Source organism: Copadichromis virginalis, linkage group LG17 (assembly GCF_057382275.1).
Source record: "Copadichromis virginalis isolate Kocher_CV1m ecotype Utaka linkage group LG17, C_Virginalis_male_GT1.1, whole genome shotgun sequence".
NCBI classification, from domain to species: domain Eukaryota; kingdom Metazoa; phylum Chordata; class Actinopteri; order Cichliformes; family Cichlidae; genus Copadichromis; species Copadichromis virginalis.
This window is the reverse complement of record NC_140634.1, coordinates 4,931,765-4,948,376: the sequence shown is the minus strand read 5'-3', so window position 1 is coordinate 4,948,376 and position 16,612 is coordinate 4,931,765. Positions and strand designations below refer to the sequence as shown.

The 16,612-nt window shown below is 38.6% G+C and overlaps 1 protein-coding gene across 2 annotated transcripts in view; it reads right to left on the bottom strand.

Annotated features, from left to right (window-relative positions):
- LOC146688837 (uncharacterized) overlaps positions 1–16,434 on the bottom strand; it is a 38,705-nt gene extending 22,271 nt beyond the window's left edge. Inside the window, exon 1 of one of the 2 annotated variants that reach the window (XM_085437761.1) lies at positions 16,372–16,434. The gene's annotated coding sequence lies outside the window, so the exon portion shown is untranslated. The remainder of the gene's footprint in view (positions 1–16,371) is intronic. The other variant, XM_085437762.1, reaches the window with a different exon arrangement.
- Positions 16,435–16,612: the final 178 nt, after the last annotated feature.

Genomic DNA, 16,612 nt, shown 5'->3' with positions numbered 1-16,612 from the left:
TGAACAGTGAGCATCAGGCATGTTCAAATCACAACAAGGAGGATGTGTTTTGGTGACACAGTGCACAAGGCTTTATTTCAATAAGACACTGAAGCCTGTGAGGTGAGTTTGATGCCTTAGTCCAAAACTGAGTTTCTCTGCTCATTAATTTATCATCACTGTTTCTGATTATCTTTTTTGCTGCATTCATGTGATCAAAAACGTGACTTGAGTACCTGACTGCCTTCTCTTGCGTCACTAAATGTGTGCACTATCGTCCATTTGTGTTTAACTGTATGTGTGTGTGTGTGTGTGTGTGTGTGTGTGTGTGTGTGTGTGTGTGTGTGTGTGTGTGTGTGTGTGCATGCATCCTCATGTGGGACAGCGTATGTCACAGGTGTAACATGATGACCCTGATAGCTCTTGTTGATAGCTCTCAAGTCAGAAAGTCCATGCAAAGATATGAATTATTGATGCAGCTGGGACCAAAAATAGGAGAAGGAGACAGAGAGAGAACAAGATGTGTAGAGCAAGGAAAGGAGGTAGAGTCTGAGAGGATCAAAAAGCAAGAGAGGAGCGGACAGAGTGAGCGATGACATGAGAGCGAGGAGGAAAGCAGTGGGAGAGAGAAAGACGGCAAGAGATTGAAAAAGAAAGAACGATGGAGTGATCTGGCCCTTTTAGCCTGCGAAAACTGCCATCTATCAAATGTTCGGCCAGTAAATGGGGGCTCACTAGGCTCCGCTGCTGCAAACTACATTATTTACAGCTACAGCTTTGCCAAAATGGACACAGGGATGGCTTCAAAGGACTGATCCAAGGTTTTATTTTAAGCCATCAAATTATAGCTGAACAAGACCAGGTTTTTATGGGAAAAGTGCTGCTGGCATAAATCACAAAATGTGGCTAGAACAGAGAAAAGGTGGCTTCAGGTTTGAGCTTTAACCTCTAATGCAAGTGTGAACTAAAATGCTGGCAGAAAACTCAAACACAGTGAATGTTTAAATTCTTCTCAATAGCAGCATGTTATATCATATGTGATATGTGAATTTCTACTTTAAAAATGTAGTCAGCAATATACTTTTGATTTGACATTTTTGTTATCATCTTCATGTAACCCACCAAGGGATGGCAGAGTTAGCTTTAAGCTAACTCTTAAAGCAGAGTTAGCTTTAAGCTAACTCTGGTACAATGCATCCAATGGGGGGCATTTGTGTTAATAATGTACATGGTCTCTTTTCAAATAAATGTCAATAAAAGCAAAAACAAATACTTTATGTGTAACATTAAAGAGGTTTTTCATAGGAAGGGACACTGAGCTCTCATTGTAGTTTCCCCTTAGCTATAAGGAGCGCCTTAAGCCCCTTTTCCAATATTAGCTACTCGGATCGACTGGTTTTCCATTACAATCGAGTACCTCCTAATGTGCGTGGTCATTGTCATAGAAACGTCCTAGCATCCCACGATGTAATTAATGAACGATACAACAAAAGTGGACTTCATGGCAAAGATATACCAGGCGGTTTTGATTTTCCTGAATGAGATGCTCTCACAATCGAGTGAAACTACTGACCAGTCAGTCTGTGGCATGCAGTCTGAGAACGTCACATGTTAGTACCTGCTAGGAACTCTGGCTGAGCAGGTACTATCTTAGTACCTGGTACTGCCATCTAGGGCAGAAGGATTTTTCTTTACTGGTTGTTGCATGCTTTATTGTGTTTGATGATAAGAGTATTTTTCTTTTTTTGCATGCTTTTACTGTATTTATTGGGACTTCTTCTGGAGAGACTCCTCCCCCCCTGCTTTCCCTAACTAATTAGATACACCTGGAGGGCATAGAGGACGGCAATCAATCAGGCCTCCCTTGTTGTTGGTCGGAAAAGGGAAACATAGCTGGCAAAGGCAGTGAGAGCCGTGGGGTGGCAATTGGCGGAAGGGCGCGACAGCAGGAGAAGAGAGAGGGTCCAGTTGATGGCAGCTAAACACTAAAGGCACGGAGCAGTGGCAGGCAGAGTTTGGAGCTTTGCCCTCGCGGGTGGAAGGTGGTGTGGAATGGCGAGGAGACGACGGAGGACGCTGTCAGCCTGGCTCCCACTGGTGGACTCGGCGGACCCTTAACGGCCAAGAAGTGTTGCAGAGCCTGATTGGGACCCTTGGGACTTTAGCTCACTGACTGAGGACCTTTTGGACTTTTATTGTGCTGAGTTTTATGTTTTAAAAAAAATTCTCTTCCCTGGTCAGGGTATTTTTATGCTGTAAATAAAGTGTATTTATTTTTATTTAACTATTTTAACCGGGTTTTTTGTCTTTCTGCTTCCGTGATCATCCCTTGCTGCTCGTCCAGTTTCCCTTCTAGTATACACCCATGACAGTACCAGGTACTATGACCTAATGATAAACCCTGAAAACCGTGGCAAACCATGGCGAGTCGATTCAAGTAGGTAATAATGGAAAAGGGGCTGTTGTGGTATTTAGACACACAGCTCATTTCATTTACCTAATTTTGAGGCTTGAAAAGCTCTTGGGAGCCCACTATATACCACATGCTCAGCACCGAACCAAAAATTAACTGCTAGCTGGAAAACCCTTAAGTTTTACAAGTTAAGAACATAGACAATAAAAAAAACTGATGGAGTCACCCACTGATCCTAGATTGTATATTTTGAAGCTTCAACATTAGCGTTTTGGCCACTACCGTGTTGGCCTTTTGGACTGAGAAGTTCCTTTGTCTGTATCAGTGTTGGTCAACTTACTTGAAAAAAGTAATCAGTAACTAATTACTGATTACTCCCCCCAAAAAGTAATCCCGTTACTTTACTGATTACTTATTTTCAAAAGTAATTAATTACTTAGTTACTTTTTAAAAACACGATTTACAACCTGAATAGGTGATAAAGCGATAGATCTTTCAGCCCAATTCTACTTTTTTTACATAATCCATCATACAAAATGTAATCAAATGGAAAAGTCTCTTTTTTAAACTTGTTTTATTAGTTTTAATCTTTTCACTTCATGCATCAAGCAAAAAAAATTTTTGTGTTTACACTCACTCTTTCAAATAGATGCAAGTAAAACACAGCAGAAAATAAATAAAGTCAAAGACTAGCGGTCCTTTTGCTCTATTTTCACCTGTAAAGCAGGAGTGGCGTAGGCGGAGGTTTACCCTGGTGCAGGTGTGCCGCAGCGGTCAGTTGAAGAATCCGCGAGTTTCTCTGTGAATTTCCCATTACGTCGTTGCGCACTCGGTGCTTGCTTGGAAGTTTAGGGGGGTTTTTCGCTTTAAAAAGAAGTTTCCTTCCCACGCACAACGGATGCTAATGTTTTTAGTAAGGTCAGTACTTCCACGCTTTAAACGCTGCACACTCATACTCTCTCCTGCACTGGATATTGTTGATCTGCACACAGCTGTTGTCACAAACGACGCACTTGCTTACGTCACTGTCATGAGACCTTCTCGCAAAAAAAATCACGGTTTTTGTAACGCAGTAATGCAGCGTTCCTACGGGAAAGTAACGGTAATCTAATTACCGTTTTTGCAATAGTAATCCCTTACTTTACTCGTTACTTGAAAAAAGTAATCGGATTACAGTAACGCGTCTGGATGCTAGCTAGCCTCTGCTAGCTTGCAAGATGCATTGATAAACTGCACTGGTGCAATGAGGATATGTTGATATGCTAAGTAACAGGCTAATAAAATACTTGAAAAACATCCAGTCATAAAATTACATAAATAAAACTACGAGCAAAACTGCATAGCATGCCAGCTCATTATTTATTTAACAAAAAAGAAGACAAAATTCAGTGAAGCAGTATGTAAACCCTTCCAAACAAGTATGGTTTGTTTAAAAAGTTCACACTCAGGTTTCTACTCTCACTGACTTAAGCACAGTTTGATCAGATTATGTATAATGTGCTCCTTGCTGTGTTTTTTGAACATCTATAAATAATTACCACATTAATGCTTAACAAATTCAATAATAAGTGCAATGAGAAAGTATTTTTCAGTACTTTGCATTCCCTCTCCTGATTTCTTGTTTTGCTCACAGTTAAATGCTTCAGAACATCAAACATGTTCTAATATAAGTGACTCATAACCCAAACAAATACAATGTGCAGTTTTTAAACAATTATCTAATTTATGTCAGGAAACAAGCTTAAACCTGCCAGGCCCTAAGTGAAAAAATACTTACTGCCATGTTAAATCACGACTTAACTTAACCACAGCTTGAGTAAAAGGAGTCCAATTGTACTAGCCACACCCAAACCTAATAATCACCAGGCTGTCTAATCAATCAATCAATCAATCAATCAATCAATCAATCAATCAATCAATCACTCAATCAATCAATCAATCAATCAATCACTTGTTTGGTTATTTTAGTTTGGTTAATATTAAAATGTGTTTGACGATCTGAAACAAGTGTGATATATATACAAAAAACTAAGAAATCAGGAAGGGGGGCAAATACTTTTTCACAGCACTGTATATCTCATGCCAACAGCCTGAACAGACTATCAGCATTTACTCAGCATGTTACACTGTGAGTGAGGAGGTTGGATGTTGAATGCAATCAGCTGGATTGCTTTAAAAAGAGGAGAAAAGCACAAAGAGGAAACTGAAAGTCAGCTGGGTTAAGAAGCGACAGACATGGATAGCAAGGGGAGGTGACAGATGTTCACGACATGTTCACACTTTTAAGCCAAACATGTTTATTGGCATGTCTTCTTTCAGCGGTATAGTAAGATTCAGTGACACCTTTGATACGGTTGAATAAAATCACTACTATTCGCCTACTGACTAAGACAATAATCAGTTTAGGATTTTTGATGACAAAGTTTAATGTGCCTTCATACAAATATAATAATGTCAAAAATAATCCAGTGTCAGTAACTATTTAACACTCCAACACAGTGGCTGGAGGTATTGCAAGTTAACACTGTTTGCCATCTGCCATAAAACACAGGGTAGGACACTGTTACTACCCAGCTCTTTCTCATTCCCAGGGCGTCAAATGCTGGTGTTTTGTCAAAGCTGTGTCTCATGACACAAGCTATCCCTTGGCATCACCTGGCTATGTCTCAGTAGTGAGAGCAGTAAATTGGAGCAGAGTCATCAGTAGGATCTTGCTGCTACGTTGTCACATATAGAAGATTACAAAAAAACAACTTGGCATTTTTAAACATGCACAGTTATACTATTATAATCAAACAACAATCTAAGGAAGTAATTCCTTGCATTAAAATCTTACCAATGTGTGAGTGAAAATGAATGGAAAAACTTAGATAAAAACATGCAAAAAACACAAGGCTTCCAAAAGAACCACACTTTACTGGCTGACTTTACTCTGCTGCCACCGTATCACCAACTGTGAACTATATCACACCTCAAAAGAGGAAGATAATCTGCCATGATCTAATATTGGTACTGATGCACTAAAAGCACTGATGCAAAAGGACAGTTTATGTATATAAGTTGCAACACCAAGGGCATTTGACAGAACAGCAGCGTTTGACTCTCTGATTTAGTACATAATAACTAATTTTGGGGAGTTTTGTGATCACAGTTTTTATTTAAATCAAAATCAAAATCAAAAACAAACAAACCAAAAAGTAGCTATAGAAATAGCTAAAAAGCAGCATACTAATTTTAAAGCATTCATCCTCCTCGCACTGGCTGTTTTTCTTAAAAAGCTAGAATATTAACACCAGATTTCCCAGTTTTTGCGAACATCAGTCTTAAGTTTTGATGTCTGGGAGAGCGTGGAACATCACAACATAAAAACTCCAGCTTATCAACCAGAGAGAGAAGCCTCATTTTGCTCTGATGAATAATAAAGCTGCCTGCATGTACAGTGTGGTTAGTATGAGGAATATTAAACATTAGAAGTCTGTCTGTGTGCGTATACACTGAGGCGGAGACAATCTGCAGCACAGTCACTATCAGCCTAATCCCTAATGCGACATCTTAGAGCACATTAAATACTGTTATATAATAGAGAAACAGAACACTCACGTTTTCGTGTTTCTCTGTGTGTTTTCATTTCTGTCTGTCTGTAGCTGTTATGTTCAAGCAGTTGTATACATTCTTATGTATTCTGTCACTGCATCACATGGATATATATTTATAAAAACGTCAGCGTCTGATAGTTTATATTTTATTTTGAATTTAAATGTCAAATAGCTTTATGTGGGAATGTTATGACATCATCTTAAGAGCCACCCAATTTTGCAGCTTTCTCCCACAGTGCAGAGCATTTTTGCTCATTGTTTTGGTTTTATGGCCACGCATTAAAATAGATTTCGAACCAAAAGTAACAGTTAGATTTGGACTTGACTCTTTCTGTTTAATAAAGGACTTAGTGGTTTGAATTACACATATTACTCCATGTTAATCGAATCATTCAGATCTAATGTGCAACACTGTTTCTTGTTTGAGTCTTTTTTTTAACGGTTTTTGTATTTTTTAAACTTAATATTAAAGCCTTCATATGTAAAGTTTGTCTTAATTGTCACAGCTTCTGATAATACTGTTAAAGATTAGACTGCAAAAAAGTTCTAACTTTCAAACAGTGTATGCTGGCAGCACCCACGAGTGAATTCATTCAGCTCATTATTTCCAATGAAAGGAGCAGATTAGTATACCCAGCTGCTTGTACAAAAACAAACACATTGTAGATTGCAGAAACTCAAAATGATTAAAATCTACATTTAAAGTGCTAAAAAATGAAGCTAAAGCTCTTCAAATGTAGGACTCTCCAAAAGCAGGTTAAAAAGCAGAAAAAAAGGTTTTTAAGGGTGGCTATAGCTAATGTCTCAGTTCATGACAACAGTACAGGAGGCGAATTACTATATAGTGTTGAAATTGAATTAGCACCCAAGGTTTAAATTATTAATGCCTGCTTTGAATGTCAGGGGTGCTTACACAAAACTACAGGGTGGGCCATTTATATGGATACACCGTAATAACATGGGAATGGTTGGTGATATTAAAGTCCTGTTTGTGGCACATTAGTATATGTGAGGGGGCAAACTCCTCAAGATGGGTGGTGGCCATTTAGACGTCGGCCATCTTGGATACAACTTTTTTTTTCAACAGGAAGAGGGCCATGTGACACATCAAACTTATTGGTAATGTCACAAGAAAAACAATGGTGTGCTTGGTTTCAACATAACTTTATTCTTTCATGAGTTATTTACAAGTTTCTCTTTGTTCACAGCCATTGACATGTCGAAGAGGTTAACACGTGAGCGGATCAAAATTGTGTTGATATCTGGTGAACACAGTAACTGGGTTATTGCAGCAGATCTCAATGCAAGACACCCAACGAGACCACCCATCTCCCATGCTACAGTTAGCAAACTGCTTGCTAAGTTTCGTGAAGCTGGTTCAGTGTTGAATTTGCCAAAATGTGGACGCAAGAAAACTGTCACTAATGAAGAAACATCAGTGGCTGTCCTAGCTTCATTCAGCAAGAGCCCACAGTGTAGCACTCGCCGCATGTCACTGGAGACTGACATTAGTCGAACATCCCTTCGGAGGATCTCAATGAAAACAAAAATTGGAACAGGACCCTCAGTTCACGCAGAAGATTTTGTTCAGTGATGAGGCAAACTTTTATGTGAATGGTGAAGTTAACAAACAAAACCACCAGTATTGGTCTGACACTAACCCACATTGGATGGATCCCTCCAAGACTGTTGGAACAACAAAAGTGATGGTTTGGTGTGGTATATGGGGTACAATGATAGTGGGTCCATTCTTCATCAATGGAAATCTCAAGGCCACTGGATATTTGAAATTACTACATGATGATGTGTTTCCCTCTTTATGCACTGAAGCTGGCACGTTCCCTGAGTTTTTCCAGCAAGATGGTGCACCACCACATTATGGGTGCCAGGTCCGAGCATTCCTAGATGAACAGTTTCCTGGAAAGTGGATTGGTTGTTGTGGGCCAGTTGAATGGCCCCCAAGGTCTCCCGATCTGACCCCCTTAGACTTTTATCTTTGGGGTTATCTGAAGGCAATTGTCTATGGTGTCAAGATACGAGATGTGCAGCACCTGAAACTACGGATACTGGATCCCTGTGCTGGCCTTTCTCCTGCGGTGTTGCTATCAGTGTCACGGGGTGCCGAGGCAGGCCGTGTGAAAATATAAACGGACCCAAGATGCAGACTGCGTAGTTGTGAGCGAGCTTTAATAACTAAAGGGGTGGAGTACAACACAAAGCAGGGGTGGCGAGAAACAGAACTGAAAATACTCTAAAATGGGAAAAACTAGAACTTAAACAACAGAGAACACAGGGAGATTACACACAGGTGGGGGACACAGCTGGGAGGGATTAACGTGACGAGACTAGGGAGGCGAACTGAAAACACTAAGACGCAGACCTTCACAATAAAACAGGAACTTACACATGCAAGGACACAGACTAAGAAACGCGGACTAGATAGAGGAACACACGGGCAGAACAGAGTAAACACTAAACAGAGGAAGAACAGAACCAAAAATCACACTAATAGAAAACACAAAACCCTGGGTCAAAAGGACCCAGGACCATGACAATCAGTGTGTGAAGAGTGGGAGAAGAGGGTTGCATTGACAATTCCACACAATGGGCAGCACATTGAACACATTTTATAAGCGGTCAGAAACTTGTAAATAACTCATGAAAGAATAAAGTTACATTGAAACCAAGCACACCATTGTTTTTCTTGTGACATTACCAATAAGTTTGATGTGTCACATGGCCCTCTGCCTATTGAAAAAACAAAAGTTGTATCCAAGATGGCCGACTTCTAAATGGCCACCATGGTCACCACCCATCTTGAGGAGTTTGCCCCCTCACATATACTAACGTGCCACAAACAGGACTTTAATATCACCAACCATTCCCATTTTATTACGGTGTATCCATATAAATGGCCCACCCTGTATAACCACAGAACTATAACCACTGGTTGCCTTAGCTTAGCTTAGTTTAGCTTAGCGTCACCTCAGATAATCTGAGTCTTGGAACTTGTTTGTGGTGTTTGTGGTCTTATCAAAGGATTTAACAGATAATGAGCCTCAAATTCTTCCAAGGTGGAAGAAGGTGGAGACCAAACTAGAGCTAAAAGATCTCAAGAGAGAAGTAAATTTTAATATTTGCAGAGTATTCATAAAAACCTACAATAAAGCAGCACCCGGAAAGGAAGCGGACCTTCCTGAAAGTGACAGACACTGTTTACACACTATATTTGACCTTATACTATCATTTAGGTTTTCCTGCAGTTATGTCATTTTGTTGTGACTGTTTTTCTTCCATTTTCATTGAAACCAGACCGACCGATCAGATTTTTTCATTTTCTGTTTTCATTTCAAAAAATGAAATCCAGGTACAAATTTGATGTAGGGATATAAAAGCAGGCACTATTTTCTCAAAGTTTAGCTGCTATCAGCTCCTATACTGAACATTTTTTTCAGCTGACCTCAAGAAGCCAAAATCATCCTTTGCAGCACTGAAAGTTTTGTATATTGGCCAGCATGCTTATGTGCTTTCACCATTGGTATGGGAAAGTGAAGCTGGGATGCCGTGAATAGAAAACAGAGGGTCTTTGTTTGCTATATTTGACTGCTGTTTTCTCAATCCATGCTAGTTTCCTAGTATGTTTCCTTCTGACTTCTCTCCCTCATTTCTTGTCTTCATATTTTTTTGTGTGAGTTATTCCCTCTCTTTTCCTTACTTCCTGTTTTATTTTGACAAGTAATTTGCTCACGCATCTTATTGTGTTTTTACTTCCTGCATGTGTGTTTTGTTTTTTGTTGTTGCCTCCTTTATGATTCACCGCCTGCCTTCTTTTTGTTTTCCTATTCATTCGTTCCCTATTAGTTCCCTGTCTGTTTATGGTCCCGTCTCCCTGTCTGATGTCTGTTTGCATTCCTGTCCTCTGTGCTCTTCAGTTCCTTATGTTTAACATTTTTTTTAGACATCACTTCTCTAAAGTATTACTCAGTGCCTTTTCTTTGACATTAAATCTAATTGAAGATGAAAAAAAGTCTTATTGCTCAGACTGCCTGACTCGTGTCTTTTATTTGGTTCCTAGCTTAGACAGATTGTAAACACTCTTGCAATAAGATTAGGAGTCAGGTGTCGCCAACTGTTGCAAGATTGTGGATCTATGTCACCAAAGGCTTTGTTCATATTTTATACTGATTTTGTTATGATTAAGAATGATATTGTATATATATATATATTGCTCTAGACCTGTCTGCTTCCAAATGAAGCTGCCTCATTACTTTCAGTCTATCTGCACTGCATATAACGCAGACACAACATCATCATACCCAGCGATAAACAGCTTACAGGGTCTTACTGCAGCACAGTGGGAAACTGTAGATTAAAAAAAGATCTGCCCTGATTGGATTCATCTTTCTACGGCATTAATGATGTGTTTCTTGTTTTAGTTTCTTTTTTTTTTTTTCTGATGAGAACCAGTTGTATCTTGAAGCATCTGTTCCTGCTGAGACAAACCACATTTGACCCCAGAGGAAGGAAGCAGTCAAACACGACAGAGGGGATTTGAAGGGCAAAGCTGCTGGTTCAAATCATAGACTGTTCAGAAACTGTGGCCCAGCTGGGGAATAAGTTCCCACAAGAGGTTCCTTGAGCGGTTACTGAAGTATTGTCGTGTGTGACACAAGATTGGGCTTATTTGTTTGGACTAAACAGAAGTGCTTTTAGTTTTATTTGTTATTTTTTATTAATATTTAATGGGGGGAAAATGTACTGCCCACACTGGTTGATTGACTTGTTGAGAGCTGGAGTGTAGCCTGAAAATTCTGCTTTGCCATCACTGAGGTAACTGTGACACATGAGATGAGAAGTCATTGATCTCTGTGGGGGAAACTGCACCATCACAGCATCTGAAGACCAAAGGAGTGTAAAATAGAAGGGAAAGACAAACATGATACACGAGGGAGGAGAAAACACTGAGATTAAATGTAATGTAATGATTAAATGTACACTGTAATCAGAAGTTAAAAGTTAATGCTTCCACTTTGATTCTTCTCTGGTTTCCACACCTGGACACTCAATTTAGTTCTCAGGATTGGAACACTTAACCACTTCCTAATCTGTAGGATGAGGATTTAAGTGAAGATCTGAGCTTTGGGTGACTCCCCACAGCGTTGACGTTAATTTGGGAGGGAAGTAACAGTGGCAGATTAAAAATAAGCAGTCAGATAAACATGTGAACTTGCAGTGACACGTCGAGAGGCTGGGGGACTGGAGTCCTGTAGAGTGTCTGAACTCCTGTCTGATCTACACCGCAGGGTGCAGTAAGAGTCCAGTAATAACTGGTACAAAAAGTGATTAGACGCTGCTGTTTTAAGAAGAGTTAATGACAGTGAGGCATTTTAATTTATAAAAAATGAATAGGAGCACAAATTGATATAAATGTCTTTAAAACTACGTTTATCGTTTTAAAAGAATTGAGTGAAAACTACAAACTATTTCATGTGAACTGAGGTGGATTTGGCTCTCAGTTTCGATTATCATAATATAATATCAACTGTTTCTAATAATAAATTAATTAAAATGTTCAGCCTTAATCTAGATTCCATTTCTGTTTACCTTTTATTTTACAGTGGATGTGTATCTATAAGAGTGCCATCTATAAAACAAACCATGCCAAATGCTCCAAAAACATACCTTGGGGAGGTATACAGCACCATCTTGTAGCAATCAGAGGTTAATGCAGTTCAACGGTGGAAATCAGAGAGCACAAAGCGACAATTGGCAAAGAATTGAAACCTATATTTTGCTGAAAACAGTACAAACACAACGTTTTAAATGTAGAACTTTTTTACATTTTTTTTAAAGTGTATATAATTTACTTTTAAAGCTGATGCCTCCCTCATTAAACATTGGACACGGGTGTGTCACTTAAACACTACCTCTATGCTTGTTAGAGATTATGAAGCAGTGTTTTTCTACTTCTTCTTCAGTGCTATACGAAAGTCTTGAGCTACCCCTCATTTCTTGATATCCTCCAGGCTTTTTTGTAATGTTTAAAGTGCTCTTGAGCTATAGTTTTCCAGTTTTCTGAACTTTTAAAAGATTTTCTTTGGAGTTTCTTTCAGTCCAGTCCTTGTATCTGACCATTATCATAAGAATTTTTTTTAAAATTCTTGTTAAACCACTAAACACCAAAACATTCAAGCATTCAAGCATGCGACCCAAGGTATGAACCATACACATAACAGAGAACCAATTTTAAATGATATCTTTGGGCTGCTTGTTACTTGTAGCCTATCACAGAAATCAACTTGTTCCCATATCTTTAGCAAAATCTATGAAAAATGCCAAAGATGACAGTTTCACTGGCATAAAATAGTATTTTTACACCAAAAACGTTAATCACAAAGCACTACTGACATATTTCAGCATGTTTTGCAGCGTGTCCTTGAAGATATCTGGGGAAACTGGACAAATGGATGACAAAGGAAGAAGTGGCAGACCTAAAAACAAATATCTACAGCAGGTGAACAGTATTTGACCACACCTTTGTGTTTCAAGGGCAAGATATCTCCGCGCTTCCTGCCCATTGATCCTGCGATAACCTCACCTTTTGTTAATCTTCTCATTCCCTCGCTACTACTTAAGATATTCTACATGCTGGAGTCTTATGTGTTGCATTTGTTTTTGATAAAATGTCTTGCTTTAAGTGGCTTACTAGTTAAGGACTAGTGTAGCACTTGACCTTTTTTTTAAAAAAACCACAAATCTGTGCTGATGCCGAATGTGTAGAATGTCTTTGACATCAAAAAGACATCTGGGTGGAAACCTGTGTTCATGTAATCTTCACTTCTATCTTCACTTCATCCTAAAATGAGCTCAGGCCCAGAGAAGATAGCATTGTTTCTGGATCTTGTGTACATATGTATATTTTCTTTGCATGCTACAATTTTCTCTTGCACTGAAGAGTGTACAGAGATTTCTGTGGATTCCCTGAACCCTTCTCCTTTACCGTTACTTCTGAAACCCAGTCATGTTACTAATTAAACTAATTAGCGGTGAGATGGTCCACCAGTTGGTTTTTCAGCATAGAAGAAGTTTTCCAGTTTTTTTTAAAATTGCCCCTGGCTTTTTTTTAATGAATTCAAATTCAACCAGACCTCCTATTTTTTTAAATCCATTTTAAACATTTCATATACTGTCTCTACTCCTATTTTAATTAGAAATATTCTTTACTTTTTAAACATTCTATTATTTTATCATAAATACATAGAAACACAACATTTAACATGTAGTCAGCACAGTTGTGTACTGATCATGCCTCGAACTAATGATGTGTTGAAAGCAAACTGCTGCTAATGAGCAGCCTTCAGCACCACAGAAGGGTGGACAGCTCCCCTTCTCTGGATAAGCAGGATTTCAGAGAAGCTCCGCATAAAACTTTATTATATCTAATAAGTAAAGTGATATAAACATGCAGCAGGTGTGAACAACTGAGAGGTCTCAGAGTATACAAAGCCTGTTGATGTGCAACTGTTTCCTTACTATCATATTTTCTGTTGAATGATTTGTTATGAGGATAATTTTAATTTTAATTCAAATCTATTTTATTTATATATTTTATTTATATTTATATTCTAGGATAGTCTGATCATAAAGAATTATAATAGTGTAGCCTAGAAGTAATCACTCTGAGTGATCAGCATCACTCTGAGACAGGATGTTTCTAATTTTAGAGATATTGTGTCAATGCAAGTAAGCAGTCTTACATATTTGTTTAATGTGCATTGAAGGACATATCCTGGTCAGAAATGACTCCAAGGTTCCTCAGTGTTACTGGAGGCCAAGGTAATGCCACCCAGAACTGGAATCTAGTTAGATACCATTGTTCTAACATTTTCAGGGCCAAATACACTTACCTCAGTTTTATCTGAATTTAGAAGCAGGAAATTAGAGGCCATCCAGGTCTTTATGTCTTTAAGACATTCCTGCAGTTTAAATAATTGGTGTGTGTTATCTGACTTCATGGATAGCTAGAGTTGGGTATCATCAACATACCCATGAAAATGTATGCTATGCCTCTGAATGATACTGCCTAAGGGAAGCGTGCATAATGTAAACAGAACTGGTTCTAACATGGAGCCCTGTGGAACTACATAATGAACCTTTTTGTGTGAAGAAGACTCCTGTTTACATGAATAAATTGGATTCTATTAGAAAGATGTGATTGAAACAACAGCAGGGCAAAACTTTCAATATCGACAGCGTGCTCTAGACTCTACAATAAGATATATATATATATGACAATAAATCACAGATGTGAACTGTTTGGTGCAAGCAATGGAGATGGATCCACAAAGACAATTTCTGTTGTTTTAAGATCATATTCCTAACAATAGGATGATTTCAACAAAATCATGACATTTTCGAAGGCTATTAATAAACATCAGCACCCTTAATAACAGCGTCAGTCTTAGAAAAATACTAAAGGACTGAAAATGGATGGAAAACTGCCATGTTGGGATTAAACATATTCACTGAGAAAAAGCTTTTGTTCTCTGTAGCGTTACTAAAACAGAGATTTAAAAATCCTTTCTGTTAAAAGAGAAAAATGATTTGGGAACCCTTAGTACTAAATTCTTAACATTCATAGAAATATTGTTTTTACTGTTGCAAAGAACTAAAAAAAATTAAACTGTTATTATCTGTCTATAATAGAAGTTACTTTATGAATTACATTTCATTATTTCTTCATATATTAGAAGATACAATAACAGTTACCTTTTGATAACTGTTTAAAGATAAAGGTTGTATTAATCCCAACAGAGTCAAAATTTTCAGCAAAAATAAAAAACATATATATAGTTTTTCTCTACCTGGATTAGCAATAGGCTAAACACTAACATCATTGTCAGGGCCAGCAGGAGTCTGGTGGAGGAAAGCTGTTTAGAAACTTCACTTGATGCCATTAACTCTGTGAATCCTCTAGATGGCAGTGTATGAATGCGGCCACACGTCAATGGTTTCCATACTGGCCTCCTGTGTTATGTTTTTATACCTGCTGGTGTGGTAGGGATTTCTGTTACATACAGAATAACATAGTTTAAACCTATATAAATACATTTTTCTCCATTAACCCCTCATTTATGTTGCAGTTCCAAAAGTTAGGACTATGCACACCCACTGTCCAAAAACAATTTCAAAGCAAAACTCCCAACTTTGCATTTTGAAACTTTAAAGAACAACAGTGACATTTCCACAGAAGGTCAAGAGCTATGCTAACACTTTGATGCTTTATGATGCTTTTAATACAACATGACATTAGCCTGTTGCTTATGTCCCCCGATGACTAATTCATACTAATATATGAGCCACAGATTTTTTCCCTAATTTGTGTGACACTGACCTTTGACCTTGTATGCTATTATCTTTAACCATATGACTTGAGCAGAACTTTCTGAAATCTTTGGCTTCTATAAGCTCTAAAAACTTGATATTTTAAGATATTAATGCAATGTGTGATTTTTTTGTGATGTCATATTGAAAAGATCTAATCAAATACACTGTGTCACTTCTCTGCACAAGTGTTGTGCAGCTGTCTTGATGGCCTTTTGTATGACATATTACGCGATATGGTTCCCTGAATTTTTTCTTCAAGGTCAACTTTGATCTTGGCCATTAACATGAAGGTCAAGGTCAAATGCTTCTTCAGCCTGGGCACTCATGTCGCACAAGGCCAGTATATTGCTGTGAAGTTTGAAGATGATCTATAAAAAACGTTTCTACTGGTTTTCACATTTGGTGTGACCTTGATGTTTCAGCTAAATTAAATCAGCTCGAGCTATTGTTGGTATCTACCGTCACTCAAAGTTTGAAAATGATATCTCAACAACTGTGGACAATAGACTGCTGACAAACAGACAGACAGGCCGATTACTTAGAATAATTGTATAATTATAACAGAATAATGTTTTGTCCTCTTGCTGCGTTCTTGTTTGTTTTATTTGATCGTCATCATTGGATCACTGTTTCGTGATTGTTTGACCTGATTGATTTGTTGCTTCTATGAGGCGCTTTGTTTTATGACTTTAGAAACCTTCTGATAATTGCTATGATTCACTTTCTAAGACAAACAGTTTTTGTGTACGAGCCACTGTTTTTTTTTTTTTACATAATTGATTAAGAAGTATTTCCTTCTCATCCCTTGAACACGTTTTTGTGTGTGTGTATGTGTGCTTTGCACACACACACACACACACACACACGCACACTCTCACCCTTGCGCAAACTTTTTTCACCCGCCCTGATTGGTGGCCTCACAGCCACAGAGGGTGGGGAAACCTTGGGATTAATTAGCATACCTGTGCAGTCCGATAAATGCGCCGGCACGCTCACCTGATGCTTCGGAGAGCGTCACACACAGAGAGGAAGAGGGGGACTTTCGTGTGTAGTGTACGGTGCGAGTGAAAGTCACCGTGGAAGTAAAGCTCAGCCAAGCTCTCTCACCTCACCGAGAACCCGATCAGGCTCCGCCGTCTGTGCGTTAAGGCGCACAGCCCAAACTGAGAACTTTACGCTCTCCCTGGAGGATCGTACCACCCCCTCCTCTTTCCTCCGGCTCTCCCTGCTTGACTGC